This window comes from Cajanus cajan, chromosome 6, assembly GCF_000230855.2.
Source record: "Cajanus cajan strain Asha chromosome 6, NIPB_CcT2T_4, whole genome shotgun sequence".
Lineage (NCBI taxonomy): Eukaryota > Viridiplantae > Streptophyta > Magnoliopsida > Fabales > Fabaceae > Cajanus > Cajanus cajan.
In genome coordinates, this window is record NC_138522.1 from 32,291,206 (window position 1) to 32,305,532 (window position 14,327).

At 36.0% G+C, this 14,327-nt stretch overlaps 1 non-coding gene across 1 annotated transcript; it reads right to left on the bottom strand.

Moving 5' to 3' along the window:
* Positions 1–13,984: 13,984 nt before the first annotated feature.
* On the bottom strand, positions 13,985–14,091 carry LOC145949434 (small nucleolar RNA R71). The gene has a single exon (XR_014427642.1). It is a non-coding gene; the product is annotated as a small nucleolar RNA R71 (small nucleolar RNA).
* Between the last annotated feature and the right edge of the window lie 236 nt (positions 14,092–14,327).

The following is a 14,327-nucleotide window of genomic DNA, read 5'->3' on the forward strand; positions in this document are numbered from 1 at the left end:
GAGTGGCTGAACCAGGATAAAAGACTTGTGCATTCTTCTCTCACCCTTATCTCTTACATTGAGCAATATCTTATGGCATAACAAAAAGCAAATGAGTCTTCAAGGCTTTTTTGACACTTTCTTCTCATACATATCTAACAAATAATATGCTCCAAAATTGTTTAGGAAATTTTTTAGTATTATTTTCTTTATTGTCTAGGAAAGGGAGCATGTTTGTTTCAGATTATGCTATAAGGTTTGAGCATCTGGCTCATTTCTACTCTCAGGCTGTATTTGAGGCTTGGAGATGTAGGAGGTTGCAGAGGGGTTAGGCATGAGCTAAAGAGGGTCATAGTCCATATGTCCATAGAGGAGTTTCATGCCTTGGTCGAGAAGGCAAAGATTGTTGAGAGATTGGAGGGTGGTGGTAGCAGCGGCAAGGCTGCTAGAGTTCAGGAGGGATCATCTGGATCCAGGAAGGGAGACCAGCAAAGGGGACCCTATGACAAGCCTGTTCAGTCTTAGAGAGGTGCTATCACTAGGGGACCTCGTCCTGCTTGATGGAACTACTTAGAGAATATTGTTGTTCTTCCAAGTTCTCCATGCTTAGGACCGTGAATTCTTGAGGTAGAACTCCTTTGAGGTGGCGGAATCACCTTGGAGGATTCTCCAATGGTGGAGAAGCAATGGAATTGGCTCAGTTACTTCTTAGATTTTGAAGGAAGCTTGAGGAACCAAGGCAAAGGTTGAAAACCTTTGGTGAGAACCTTAGAGAGAAAGTTCTCTTCGATTTTAGGAGAGACTTTTGGGAGAGAAATCTGAATTTTTTATTTCTCAAATGTTCAAAAGTGATTACAAGATAGGGATTGACAAATTTATAGGGAGAGGTAGCTTCTAGGAGAAGCTAACCTTAACCATGGTTCACTAGGAACCATGGTAAGGTGTGGCTAACCATCCATGGTTTCTAAAACTTGTAGGAGAAGCTAACCTTGACCATGGTTCACTTAAGAACCATGGTAAGGTTAGCCCAACCTACCAAGGTTTAGAAACTTGGAGGAGAAGCTTCAAAAACCAAGAAGATAGCTTAGAAATTTCGTCCAAAGAGAAATAAGTGAGCTAGGCGGCCAAGGCTCCATTTCCTCCTTTGAATTATTTCAAAAATTGTTGATTTGGTTTAGTTAGGTTCATCAAATGATGATGAGACCTAGCTAAATCAAATCTATGAAAAATTAGGAGTAAAATGAGTCTAATATGCAAAATTTTGCCTAGGCCCATCTTAGGCCCAATTTCTAAACACACTCCCTAGCTTTGCTAAATGCCACCCCTTTTCCCTACTGAAAAAATATAAAATGAATGTATCAACAAAGGAGGTTAAATGGAGTTAAACTCTCCAAGTAACCCACCCTAAAAACAATATACAATCACTAATAAAAGCAAGTAAAGTGCCTCACAAATACAAAGGCAAAAATAAGCCTATACAAAGAAACTACTATATGTACAAACATATGAAAAGGTCTTTAAGATCATCCCATTCCTCTTGGTTCTTTTAAGATATCACCTCTTGGATTCCTTGACCTTGACCATAGTCTATCACTGCTACTCCTTAGAGTGGAGCACAATCTGTGCGATGCTATAGATGTGGAGGAGCACATGTGGTTAGAGATTGTTTCCATCCGGAGAATGTTTATTTCAGATGTGGTAGGCCAGGCCACCTTTCTAGAGATTGTTAGATGCCATTGACTCCATCTGGGAGTGCTTTGAGGCCACTTAGGCCTATAGCTGTAGGGAGAGTTTTCGCTTTATCAGGTGTAGAGGCTTTCACTTCATCAGATTTGGTGAAGAGGAAGGGGAAGGCAGCAGGTGAGGATGTTTTATTCCTGTTTGATTCCGGTGCCACACATTCATTTTTTTTATGTTGATTGTGTAGGAAGATTGGGTTTGTCAGTGTCTGCATTGCACGTTGATTGGTATGTGTCTACTCCGGCTTCAGTTTTGTGGTGACCTCGGAGATGCGTGTGAGATTCCCGATAAAGGTGTTTGGTGGGAGGTTCTGGGTGAACTTGGTTATGTTGCCTATGGTGGATATCGACATAATCTTAAGGATGGATTGGTTATCAGCCCATCACATCCTTATAGATTGTGCTCGGAGAGAGAGTTGGTATTTTCTTAGTTAGAAGATGAGGTGTTGTTGCCAGCAGGTCAGGCTGAGCAATTGATAAGAGATGGAGCTGAATGCTTCATGTTGTTTGTCGCCTTGAGTTTTGAGACGGAGAGGGTCATCATTGGGATAAGATTGTTAGTGAGTTTCCTGAAGTGTTCCTAGATGATGTGCCAGGATTGCCACTTATGCAGGATTGCCAAATGCTTCCCAAATCCGGTTCTATATAAGCTTCCCTCCTAGCATTTTGTATACACTTTTGATATATGAAATTTCTGAACCTATATTCAGCCAAATTTCTTCAAGAGTCACCGAGAGAGAGTGCCTTCAAAAACCCTAGGAAATTCCCTTAGTTTCCTACCTTTGAAGTGAGCAATCCTTTGATCCTTCATCCAAGTCATCTTCAATTCGGTTTTCAATCTCCAAAGAAGAGGTCCTAAGCAAAGGTGAAGTCAAGGAGGAGTTCATCCATCACTTTTCCTAGCTTCTCCATCAATTTTGGTATCTAGAGCAAGGTTTCTTCATTGGAGATAAGTGTTCTTGATTTTGGTCCGATTGTTCTTGTGTTTTGGTGTTCTTGTTTGTCATACTTTGAGTTTCTTTTCGGATCTATAAACTTTTGAAAACATTTTATCCATAGATCCAATTGTTGATTGTAATTTGAGTTTCAATCCACAATCAACACACATAGGTCCTATTTGCTTGTGTGTTTTGTATTTGCTTGAGTCTTCTCCATTCCTTAACATGTGTCCGTGATTGGACTTCATTCACATTGCATTAGTTTTATTTTTGAATCAATTGTTATGTCTTAGAAATCATGTGTAGTCCTTTTACATGTTGCAACTTTCTAGGATAGCTTGTTTGACCTAATTTTTTTTGAGTTGTTTGTGAAACTTTGTTTGATACATCTTTTGCTTTTTAAATCTGTGCCTACCTATATGTGCTTTTGTTTTACATGTTTGAGTTCATAATTTGCTATTAGTTCTAGAAAATTTCTTAGAGTTAGGTTTCTATTATGTTTTGTTAAAAGTTTTGTAAAAAAAAAATTACTAAACACTAATTCCTATTAGGTTTCCTTGAGTCTTATTGTGTGGCTGAAACTTTTAAAAAAAATTATACATTAAAAATAAAGGCAAAATAGAGGTGTATGTGTTCTAAATGCATGAGAAAAAAAAGAAGAATGAGTGCTTAAAAATTTGACCTAAAAACACTACAAAATTGTGAAGCACTAGTTACAATATGCATGTGAACACCTCTAGTTTTGTGTGAAAATTTTTGCAGCAGTTTTATTAGTCTAATACCAAGACCTATATGTGTTAAAAATGCATTTAAACTCCTGATTAATCAAAGAAAAATAAGTGAAAAATATTTTGCAAAAAGAAAAGAAAGAAAATAGCAAAATAAAAAAAAAGCCAAAAGGAGTGAAAAAATTTGTATACTTAGCTCTCGGTTTTGGTGTGTTCTTGTCTATAATTTCTTCAGTCCAGCCACATATTTTGTGTCTTAATTTTGTTTCTAATCTTAGATTTGTTTTTGTAATCCGCTCTAGTGCCTTTGATAGGTTATCATTTGTGTGCTAGCTTCTTCTTCATTTTTTTTTTGGATATCTTTGAGTCTTGTCTTAAACACTTTACTCTTTAATTTTTGGTATAAGCTTGTTAAATTGTGCTTTTGTTGCTTGTCTAGTTTTCTTAGACTAAAAATTCTGTGCTGGAAGTGGCCTCAAATCCTTGCTTAAGGACCAAACATTGACTCAACAAAAGTAGGAAAGGAATTGGACATAAAAGACTTTGAAACTTGACCTAATTTAGTGACCGAAAATTCCTAAACTACCTTCACAAGAGTGATCTTTCCATCTACCTTGTGAGCAGCCTACATTCATTACTTTGTTGTGTTATGTGTGCAGGGTCTAGGAGCAACAACATTCAAGGGTTAGTGGCGGATTGGAACACTTAAACAAGTGTTGGAAAACTTGAACAACAAATCCGTCACTAATTGGTCACTAAAGCCGCCACAAATTTGTTTTTAGTGTAGTTTAAATTTTTGCAATTTCTCTTGTATTTTCAATCAATTTGTAAAGCTTGGAGGGAGTATTAAGAAGCTTTTCAGGTATATCTAACCCTTGGTAGCTCACTCACGTGTAGTACTAGTGGAAGTGGCTTGGAAATTTCATATGTTTCAAGCTTCCACTTAGGGCAAAACGACTAGTTGCTTAATCTTGCTTTCTTTGAGTTTTTTGTTCTTTAAATTGTTTACTTTGCTGTCCTATTTCGACTAGAATTGTGTAGAGTTACTTGATCATGTTTAGTTATCTTCAAAAACAATTGTGAAAAGCATTCAACATAAAAAAAAATTGTGAAAAGTTTTGTGGAATTGAAAATACCACAAGGGAGTTTAGTGATTTCCAATTGAAAAGGCTTGGTTATTAAGTGGCTCATAGTAGCTCACCTCCCTTGATAGTGCAATTTGTACACTTAGACTTCCAAGTGTTATTTTTGTTCCTAGAAAAGATCAAAAATATTTTGTTTCTTTTGCATAGCATATAAACTTCTTATTGCTTAATCATGAGTCATACTTCTTATTGCTTAATCATGAGTCATGTTCAAGTTTTCATTTCCATTAGTGAACCTTGCAAGTGTAGATTTTAAATCAGCATTTTCTTTTTCTAAAATTTTGCAATGTTCACAACCATCTTTTGAGGAGTGAGCTTCACTAAAGTTAAACATAGTTTGAAGATTTTCATGCTCATGCTTCAAATCTTCAAGCTCTTGTTCAGCTTCAATTAAAGCATTTTCATACCATTTCAGCTTGTTTTTCAACTTTGAATTTAAGGCACCTAATTTGACAGCTTCTTCATGAATTTGTATAAAAGCTTCTTGAAGCTGATCATAGTCAGGATTGGATTCAAGGTTAGAGTCACTTACAATTGTGTCTTGTGCAATTCCAGCCATCAAACACAAATTATTCTCCTCACATTCGGATTCTTCACTTGTTGTGCTTGAGTCATTGTCTTCCCAAGCAATATAGGCTCTCTTTCCTTTTGAATTTTTCTTAGACTTCTTCTCCTCTTGTTGCTTCTTCAAGAGATTTGGACACTCAGCTTTCATGTGTCCCGGTTTTCCACATTCAAAGCAATTGAAGGAGGATGTGCTTGCTTCCTCTTTCTTGTTTGTCTTTTTGTTGAATTTATAGGGAGAATTCTTCTTTCTTCTCATGAACTTTCTGAACTTCTTTACCAGCAGATTGAAGTTCTCGGTTTCAGAATCATCGGAGCTTGTTTCTTCACACACCTCTTTACCTTTGGCAGATTTCAAGGCTTTCAATGACACTCCTTTGCCTTTCTTATCTTGCTGCTCATGTTCATCAAATATGTGCAGCTTTTGCTCATGCTCCCTCAACTTCCCAAAGAGAGTAGCTAATGTCAAGGAGGTCAAATCCTTTGATTCTTCAATGGCTGTTACCTTTGCTTGCCATGTTCTTTCCAAGCATTGCAGCACTTTTAAATTCAGCTCTTCCTTCTCAAATTTCCTGCCAAGGTCAACAAGGTGATTTATCAAGTGTGTAAATCTCTTTTAAAAATCAGAAATAGATTCACCATTTTGTATTCTAAACAGCTCATATTCTCTAATGAGAGTATGCTTTCTTGATCTCTTTACATCACTTGTTCCTTCATGAGTGACTTGCAAAGTATCCCACATTTCTTTAGCAGATAAGCATTGTGAAATTCTGAAAATTTCATCAATAGACAATGCAGATGTTATGATGTTTTTGGCTCTTTTATCATGTTGGGCTCTTTTCTTTTCCTCATCACTCCACTCACACCAATGTTTTTCCTTAAGCTCACCGTCATCATCTTTTTTCATAGGAATATAGGGTCCATTTTCTATAGCATCCCATACAGCAATATCAATAGCTTCAATGAAAATTCTCATCCTAATTTTCCAATAGACAGTTTTCACCATTGAAAACAGGAGGTCTATGAATAGACACACCCTCACCATAGGGTAAGTTGTTGTTGGCCATTTTTGAAATCTTGAATAACTCTCAAGAACCTTGCTATAGATACCAATTGATAGAAAAGAATGGCACAATCCAAGAGGGGGGGTGAATTGGATTCAATGACCCTTTAAAAATTTATCAGAGTATTTTGGATCTTAATTTCAATCAAAACTTTTCTATGAAAGAATTTCCAAATGAAGCCCTCCTAAAGACTTGTTATGAAAATATGAATGCAATGTGCTCACTTGATTACAACATAATGAGGTTCAACAATAATGTTCAATTACAGATTTAAACCATCAAGATTCGCATACACTTGTTAATCAAGTTTTATCTTCTTTAAAGTTCACCCAATAAATTACACAAAGTAAAAGATAAGGTTGAAGAAGATTGCACAAGTCTTTTATACTGGTTCAGCCACTCCACATGTGACCTACATCCAGTCCTTAATCACCACCTGATTAAGATTTGTTCCACTATCTTTAAGCAAGAAGGTTTACAAGCACACACACATGCATATACTTCAACACAAAAAGATAATCACTTTCTTGACCCCAAGAAAGCACCCCTTGTAGAACCCACTACAAGAAACCTTATTACTTGAGAAACCCTTCTCAAGATTTTTCACAAAGATTCACAAAGAATAAAAGGAACGAATTCACCTGGAATTCTTGAACAAATCCTTATCTTCCTTTTTCAAGAATATGATGATGATGATCTTCTACCAAAGCTTTTCACAAACGTTTTCACTCTTGGATTTCACAAAGAAAAACTCTCCAAGATGTCACAAAGACTCACAAAAACGTTTTTCACAAATTGATTATCAGTTCTAACTCATGTCTGAAGTTTCTTAAAGTTCAAACTATTTATAAAAGTTTCAGACACAGATAATCGATTATTTTAAAGAATAATCGATTATTTTGTTCTTCAGGTTTTCTGGAAACCAACCAAGAATAATTTAATCGATTATTTAGCTAGATAATCGATTATTTCAGAGAGTTGTTCCTGAAATAATCGATTATTTTGGCAAATAATCGATTATTACAGCAAGGCATTCCACTTAGCCTATTTGCTGAAATAATCGATTATATTTAACAATAATCGATTATTTTGAGTTAATACTTAAAACTTCATTTTAAGCCTCAAAATAACTTTCCAATGTTTTTAACTCATCATCATCTACTCCCTACTTGATTCAGATAAGTTTTGCTTATGCACAATGCACACTTAGCACACACAATACAAAAATTCATTCACAACAATTTATTTCCTAAGTTCTATTACATAGCTCCATTTCAAAGCATTTCCTTGACTCTTCTTTGACTTTGTTTTTGTGTTCCAAGTTGTTGTTGTACACTAGTGATCATCAAAACTCTTTAAGTCTTCAGCTCTCCTAAGCTCAACACTTATTATAGTAGGGAGCTTATGGATAAGCTCCAAAGACTCCAACAAAAGAACATGAGTGTGGAGGAGTATAGGCAAAAGATGGAGTTGTATCTAATGAGGGTTGGGATAAGGGAAGAAGAAAGATTGACCATTGCTAGGTTTTTAAGTGGTCTTAATTTTGATATAAGAGATAGGGTTGAGTTACTCCCTTATAGGGACCTTAATGATTTGGTCCAACTTTGTATAAGGGTGGAACAACAACATTTGAGAAAAAATTCTTTTAAAGGAAAAACTCAATCTAGCTCTTATATCAAGAAAGACTATAAGAAGGAGGGTCAATTTTCCAAATATGACTCTTCTAAAAACCTTAACAAGGGTCAAGAAAAAGAAAAACAAAAGGAAAAAGATAAAAATAAAAATATTATCACTTCTAGTAGTAAAACTAGTGACATCAAATGCTTCAAATGTCTTGGAAGAGGCCATATAGCTTCTCAATGTCCAAATAAAAAGGTTATGATTTTAAGAGGACAAGACATTTATAGTAGTTATGATGAATCTAGTTCTACCACTTCAAGTGATAGTGAGACTAGTGAGGAAGACCATCAAGTTGAAAGAGCTTATCCTTATGATGGTCAACTATTAATGATAAGAAGGCTTCTAGGAAGTCAACCTAATGAATCTCACATTTCACAAAGAGAGAATATTTTTCATACAAGGTGTAAAATTTCTGATAAAGCTTGTTCTCTCATTGTAGATAGTGGATCTTGTTGCAACTGTTGTAGCACAAGGTTGGTGGAGAAGCTTGATCTTACCCTAATTCCCCATCCAAAATCATATCAACTTCATTGGCTAAATGAAGATGGGGATATCATTGTTGACAAACAAGTGAAAGTCAAGTTTTCCATTGGCAACTATGAAGATCAAGTGGTATGTGACATAGTTCCAATGGAAGCTTGCCATATTTTGTTGGGAAGGCCATGGCAATTTGACAAGAAAACCATGCATAATGGCATTACCAATGAAATTACTTTCACTCATAAAGAAAAGAAGTTTGTACTTCATCCTTTATCTCCTTCACAAGTGATAGAGGATCAAGTACAAATGAAATTAAAAAGAGAAGAGGAAAAAAAAGTTGATAAAAAAAAAAGAGAAGAAGCATAAATCTTCAGAGAAGAAGAAGGAAGAGAAACCTCTTCCAATAGAAGGAATTCAACAAGAAGAAACATTAAAACAAACTTTACTTGTTGAAAAGCCTTCTTACATTCTTCTTTGTAGAGGTATGCTTAGTTGTCATAATTTAAATCTTGAACCTAGTTCTTTACCCCTTAGTGTTTTACAATTATTAAAGGAATTTGATGATGTATTCCCTAGTGAGTGATGGAAGAGCATGGGCTAAAGGCCCAACCACTAGAGCAATGGCCAGGAGGTTACTTGAAGATTTGACTGCTTCAGAGCTTAGTGGGCCCAATGGGCTTGGTGGGCCTAGGGTGCTTTTCACTTGGGCTTTGATTGATTGAACACCATGATTAATTGTATTTTCTTAGTATAGGAATTTATTTTGATGTTGGTCTTGTATTTTGACCATAGATTAGGGTTTAGGTGTCTTGGGCTTAATTTTGGGCTTCTTGAGCTTTGGGCTTTTGATACCCAATATTGGGCTCATTCTTCTTCTTATATTTTTTCCTATTCATTGTATTCATTAGACCAATGTATTTCGGTCATTAGATTAGGGTTATATGAAGAATACATTAATAGGAAAATTAGGCTTCATTTATGCATCATTTAGAAGAAATTTGAGTTGAATTTGAGTCACATGGATGGCATGAAGTGGTTCCGGCCATGTGAGCTTCAAATGCAACTCAAATCACTTCTAAATGACTCCTAAATGAGGGTAGCATCTGAATTAGTCACGTTGGAAGCCAAAGTTTGAATTTCAAATTCAAATTTGAAATTCAAACTAGGCGCCAATTTGATTGGTTTGAAATTGCCGCCCAAAGTTAACCTAGTTTCTTCCTATAAGTGTATCTTTTCCCACCTATTGTAAACACTTTTGAATATATGATAATCTGAATTTACTTCAGCCAATTCTAAAGTCACCGAAATCCCCAAGAGAGAGCTATAGAGAGTGCCTTCATAGTTTCTTAGGAAAACCCTAGTTTCCTTCACTTTGAAGTGTGCAATCCCTTGAGGCTTGAGGTTGGATACTTCCTTCAAGGTCTTGACCTTGTCTTCAGCTGGAGAACTTCGTCCAAGGAGTTCAACAACTTAGTTCCATCTCCATTGAAGAGGATCTGTGCCTAGGAGGAGCTTAGGAGGAGCTAGTTCATCACTTCTCCTACTCTTTCTATCAATTTTGGTATCAAAAGCAAGGTTCTTCAAGGAGATAAGTGCTTCATCTTTTTGTGTCCGAATTTGTGTTGTTCATTGTGTTCTTCTTGTCTTGTTTGAGTTTATTTTCGGATCTATATGTTTTGAATCACATTTTGTTCCATAGATCCATTGGTTGATTGTTTTTGAATTTTCTTCCACAATCAACATGTTTAGGACCTATTAGCTTGTGCTTGTTTTGATTTAATTTGAGTCTCTCCATTCTTGTATGTGTCCGTGATTGGACTTCATGCATTTGCATTAGATTTTGGTTTTTAATCCATGTTTTGTCTTAGAGTTTGTGTTTAGTCCTTATATGTTACATAATTCCTTGATTAGCATGTTGACCTAATTATTCTTTGAAGTTCATTGTCTCATATTTTGGTTTCGGTTGTATTCATTGTTGCCTACCTATATGTGCTTTTTATTTTACCTTATTGTGTTCATAATTTGCTATTAGTCCTAGCAAGTTTCTTTAGAGTTAGGTTTCCATTGTGTACTTAAGTTTTCAAATCACTTTCCATTGAAAAATCTTATAAAAATTTTTGTGACTCAAAATTTCAAGTGCTTAATCTTACTTCTAGTGCACTATCTTTTGGATTCAAATTTTAAAAAGTAAATAGTCTGAAAACAGAGACAAAAACAGAGCCTAAATCAAAAGAAAAGTACAAAGATTCAAAGAAGAAAAGTGTACAAAAGAATCCAAGACAAAACCTAAAAACTAGTGCACTAGTTTCCTTGTTTTCACTTGAAATTTGACCTAATTTGTAGTCTCGGTTTCTATAGCTTGGAATCATAAAAAAAATTTGAAACAAAAGGCAAATACCTTCTCTGGAATCTCAATTTGAATATAGAAAAAGAAAGAATTAAAAAAAAAATAGAGAAAGCATTTTAAAGTGAAAAAGCCGAGAGGTGTTCATTGATAAAAATTCATTTGATTCCTTGTTATTGTTTTGACTACTATTTGTTCTATACTTATCCAATTGCTTTCAAAAAATTTTTGTTTTGTTCATATACTCTAGTAACTATCTAGGAACATTCCTAACTGAGTGCTAGCTTTATTTGGAGTCTTATTTTCCAGTTTTACTTGTTGAACCTCTTTGAGTCTTGTCATATATACATATTACTCTTAACTTTTGGTATAAGCTTTCCAAATTGTGCTTTATTGCTTGTCTAGTTTTCTTTCAATAATTTTCCTGTGCTGTAAGTGGCCTCAAATCCTTGCTCAAGGATCAAGCATTGCTCAACAAAGAGTAGGAAAAGTTTGGACACTAAGACCTAAAAATTTGACCTAAATTAGTGACCAAAACTTCTCCTAAACTTCCTTCACTTGAGTGACCATTCCTTTCACTTTGTGAGGCAGCCACCATTAACCTCTTTTGTTGTGATTCTTTGCAGGTCCAGGAGCATCAAATTTGAAGGATTAGTGGCGGATTAAGACACTTAAACAAGTGTTAGAAAAGTTGAACACAAAACCGTCACTAATTGGTCACCAAAACCGCCATTTATTGCTTTCTAGGCTAGTTTAAATTTTGCAATCTCTCTTGTATTTTAAAATCAATTTGTAAATCTTGGAGGGAGTATTAAGAAGCTGGTCAGGTATATCTAAATCCTTGTTAGCATCCTCTCGTGTAGTGCTAGTGGAAGTGGCTTGGAAATTTCATATGTTTCAAGCTTCCACTTAGGGAACCCGACTAGTTACTTATCTTGCTTCCTTTAAGTTCTTTGTCTTTTAATTGCTTTATTTTGCTGCCTTGAAACGTCTAGACTTGTGTAGTATTACTTGCTCACGTTTAGTTTAGTCTCAAAAACAAACAAATTGTGAAAAAAAGCATTCAAAATTTTTGTGAAAAGTTTTGGGGAATTGGAAGTACCACAAAGGAGTTTAGTGATTTCCACTTGAAAAGGCTTGGTTATTAAGTGGCTCTTTGTAGCTCACCTCCCTTGATAGTGCAACTTGTACACTTAGACTTCCAAGTGTTATTTTCATTCCTAGAAAATACCAAAAATATTTTATAACTTTTTGCATAGCTGATAAGTGTCTAATTAGTTTGATTTAATACTCACTTGAGACACTTATCTGGCACATTTTGTGTACATATTGATATTATTTTGATCTATATATGCTTAGAATCAAAGAGGTGCTTTTGATTAATGTTAGTATAGAGAATAGGAAGCCTTTGATCCAAATTGGTGCTTATTTTGTAGGTTTTGAAACCTGGAGAAGAATGGCTCAGCCATTCTGAAGCGCTCAGCGGATTCAAGTCAGAGAACTTCCCAAACTGAAGGCGCTCAGCCATTCTGAAGCGCCCAGCGGATTGGCCCCTGGAGGAGAAGGAATGCTCTCTGCCCCCAATCCGCTCAGCCATTCCCATCCGCTCAGCGGATTTCATCCAGGAACAAGGGGTGCTCTCTGCCTCTAAAGCACTCAGCGGATCTAAGGCGCTCAGCCATTGAGGTTTCTTCATGGTGAAGAACTCCCAATCCGCTCAGCCGTTTCAAGGCGCTGAGCGGATTCATCTCTCTCTTGCTTACTCTGTTTTCATATATAAGGAAAGAAAGAGAGAGAAGAGGGAATAGATACGAGAGGAGAAAGAAAACAGAGTACTCTGGAGCTCGTGGGAACGCGAATCTTCAAAGGATCTTCTTCTTCTATCTCTCAACTTGTAATTTGGTGGTTTCTTGTAATATGGAGAGCTAATCTCTAGGGTTGGGATAGATGTAATCATCAAACTCCTATGTATTCTCTTTGATTCATATATATATATATATCATCCATTACTCTATGTTAGTGATTCTGTCCTGTTCTTAATGCTTTGATAATTTGATCACTTATCTCTGATCTCGGGTTTCGGATTTGGTTGGAAAACGTTTCTGAATCCAGACTTGGAACGAATCACCTATTAGTTTTGAGAGCCAGGAATGGTCTTGAAATTAATAGTTGTATCAAGTTCTGATTCTTAATGCGGGATGTTAAACTGAATGAAGTGAGGAATCATTCATTGAGTTAAATATCTTAGAATTTCTTATGCCAAGGAATTGGGTTTGAATGAATTTAGTGAACTTAATGACAATGAGTAATGGAATCTTTAGAAAGAATCAATAGGAATACATAGGAGGGAGATTGATGAAATCAAATCCCGACTGTTTCTTATATCTGTTTTTCTTTAAATCAAATTACTCTGTGGGTTCTTGAAATTGGAAAATCATCTTTATCAAATTTGAATATGTGTAACTATTCCAGTTTTAAATTTATAAGCATCAATTAATATAATAGAAATCTAAGTTATCTCACAAGTCCCTGAGGTTCGACAACCTTTTATTCATACTACAGAGACTTGGGTGCGCTTGCCTATTTGAAATCCTAACAAGTTTCTTAGCGCCGTTGCCGGGGACTTGTGTCAAGATAGTTGTGATTTCTATTTTACTAGTTGGAGCTTATTGTATATATTGTTTAGTTTCAATTTTGTTAAATATATATTGTTTACCTGTTGTTTTAACTTTTCTGTTTAAGTCAGTCTTTGTATGCGAGGTAAAATTCCTGCTGAGCAATTGCTATTTGATTCAGAGATTAAGAAAACAGCTAGGAAAAATAATAGCAGAAGAAGGCGACAAAGGAAGCTTGAACAGGAGAAACAGGAACAGGAGGGTACTTCCACTTCAGTTTCAGCTCAACACTTTATTTCTGAATCAATGGCTGAAGAAGGACCAGGTGGTGATAGACCTCATCATCAGCCAAGGAGACTCCTTGGAGAATACAATCTTCAATTGGGTCCTAGGCACTTCTCCAGTATAGCCAGACCAACTAAGGGGGTGGAGATGAAACCAGCATTATTATCTCTCATTACTGCCAATCAATTTGCAGGGATGGACCATGAAGATCCCTACACACATCTGTCCACTTTCTATGAGCTTATTGGCACTATGGGTGTGCCTGGAGAAGATGAAGAAGCAGTTTATTTGAGATTATTTCCCTTCTCTTTGACAGGCAAAGCTAAGACATGGTTGCAGGCCCATCCAAATCAGAGCTTAACTAGATGGGAGGATGTAGAAAGGAAGTTCTTAGCTAGATTCTTTCCTCCTTCTAGATATATAAGTGCCAAATAAGCAATTGCAACATTCTCTCAAGGCGCTGATGAACCTTTATGTGAAGCTTGGGAGAGATATAAATCCTTGCTGAGGAAATGCCCAAATCATGGGTTTGATGATGTTGCACAACTCAACATGTTCTGTAATGGGTTAAGGCCTCAAACAAAGATGTTATTGGATGCTTCTGCAGGTGGTTCTGTGATGATGAAGGATTCTGAGGAAGCAATCACTATTATTGATGCTTTGGCAGCCAGTGATTACCAAGCTCACCATGACAGGAGCCAACCTTCAAAAAGGGGAATTCTGGAACTGGATACTCAAAATGCAATTTTAGCTCAGAATAAGCTTC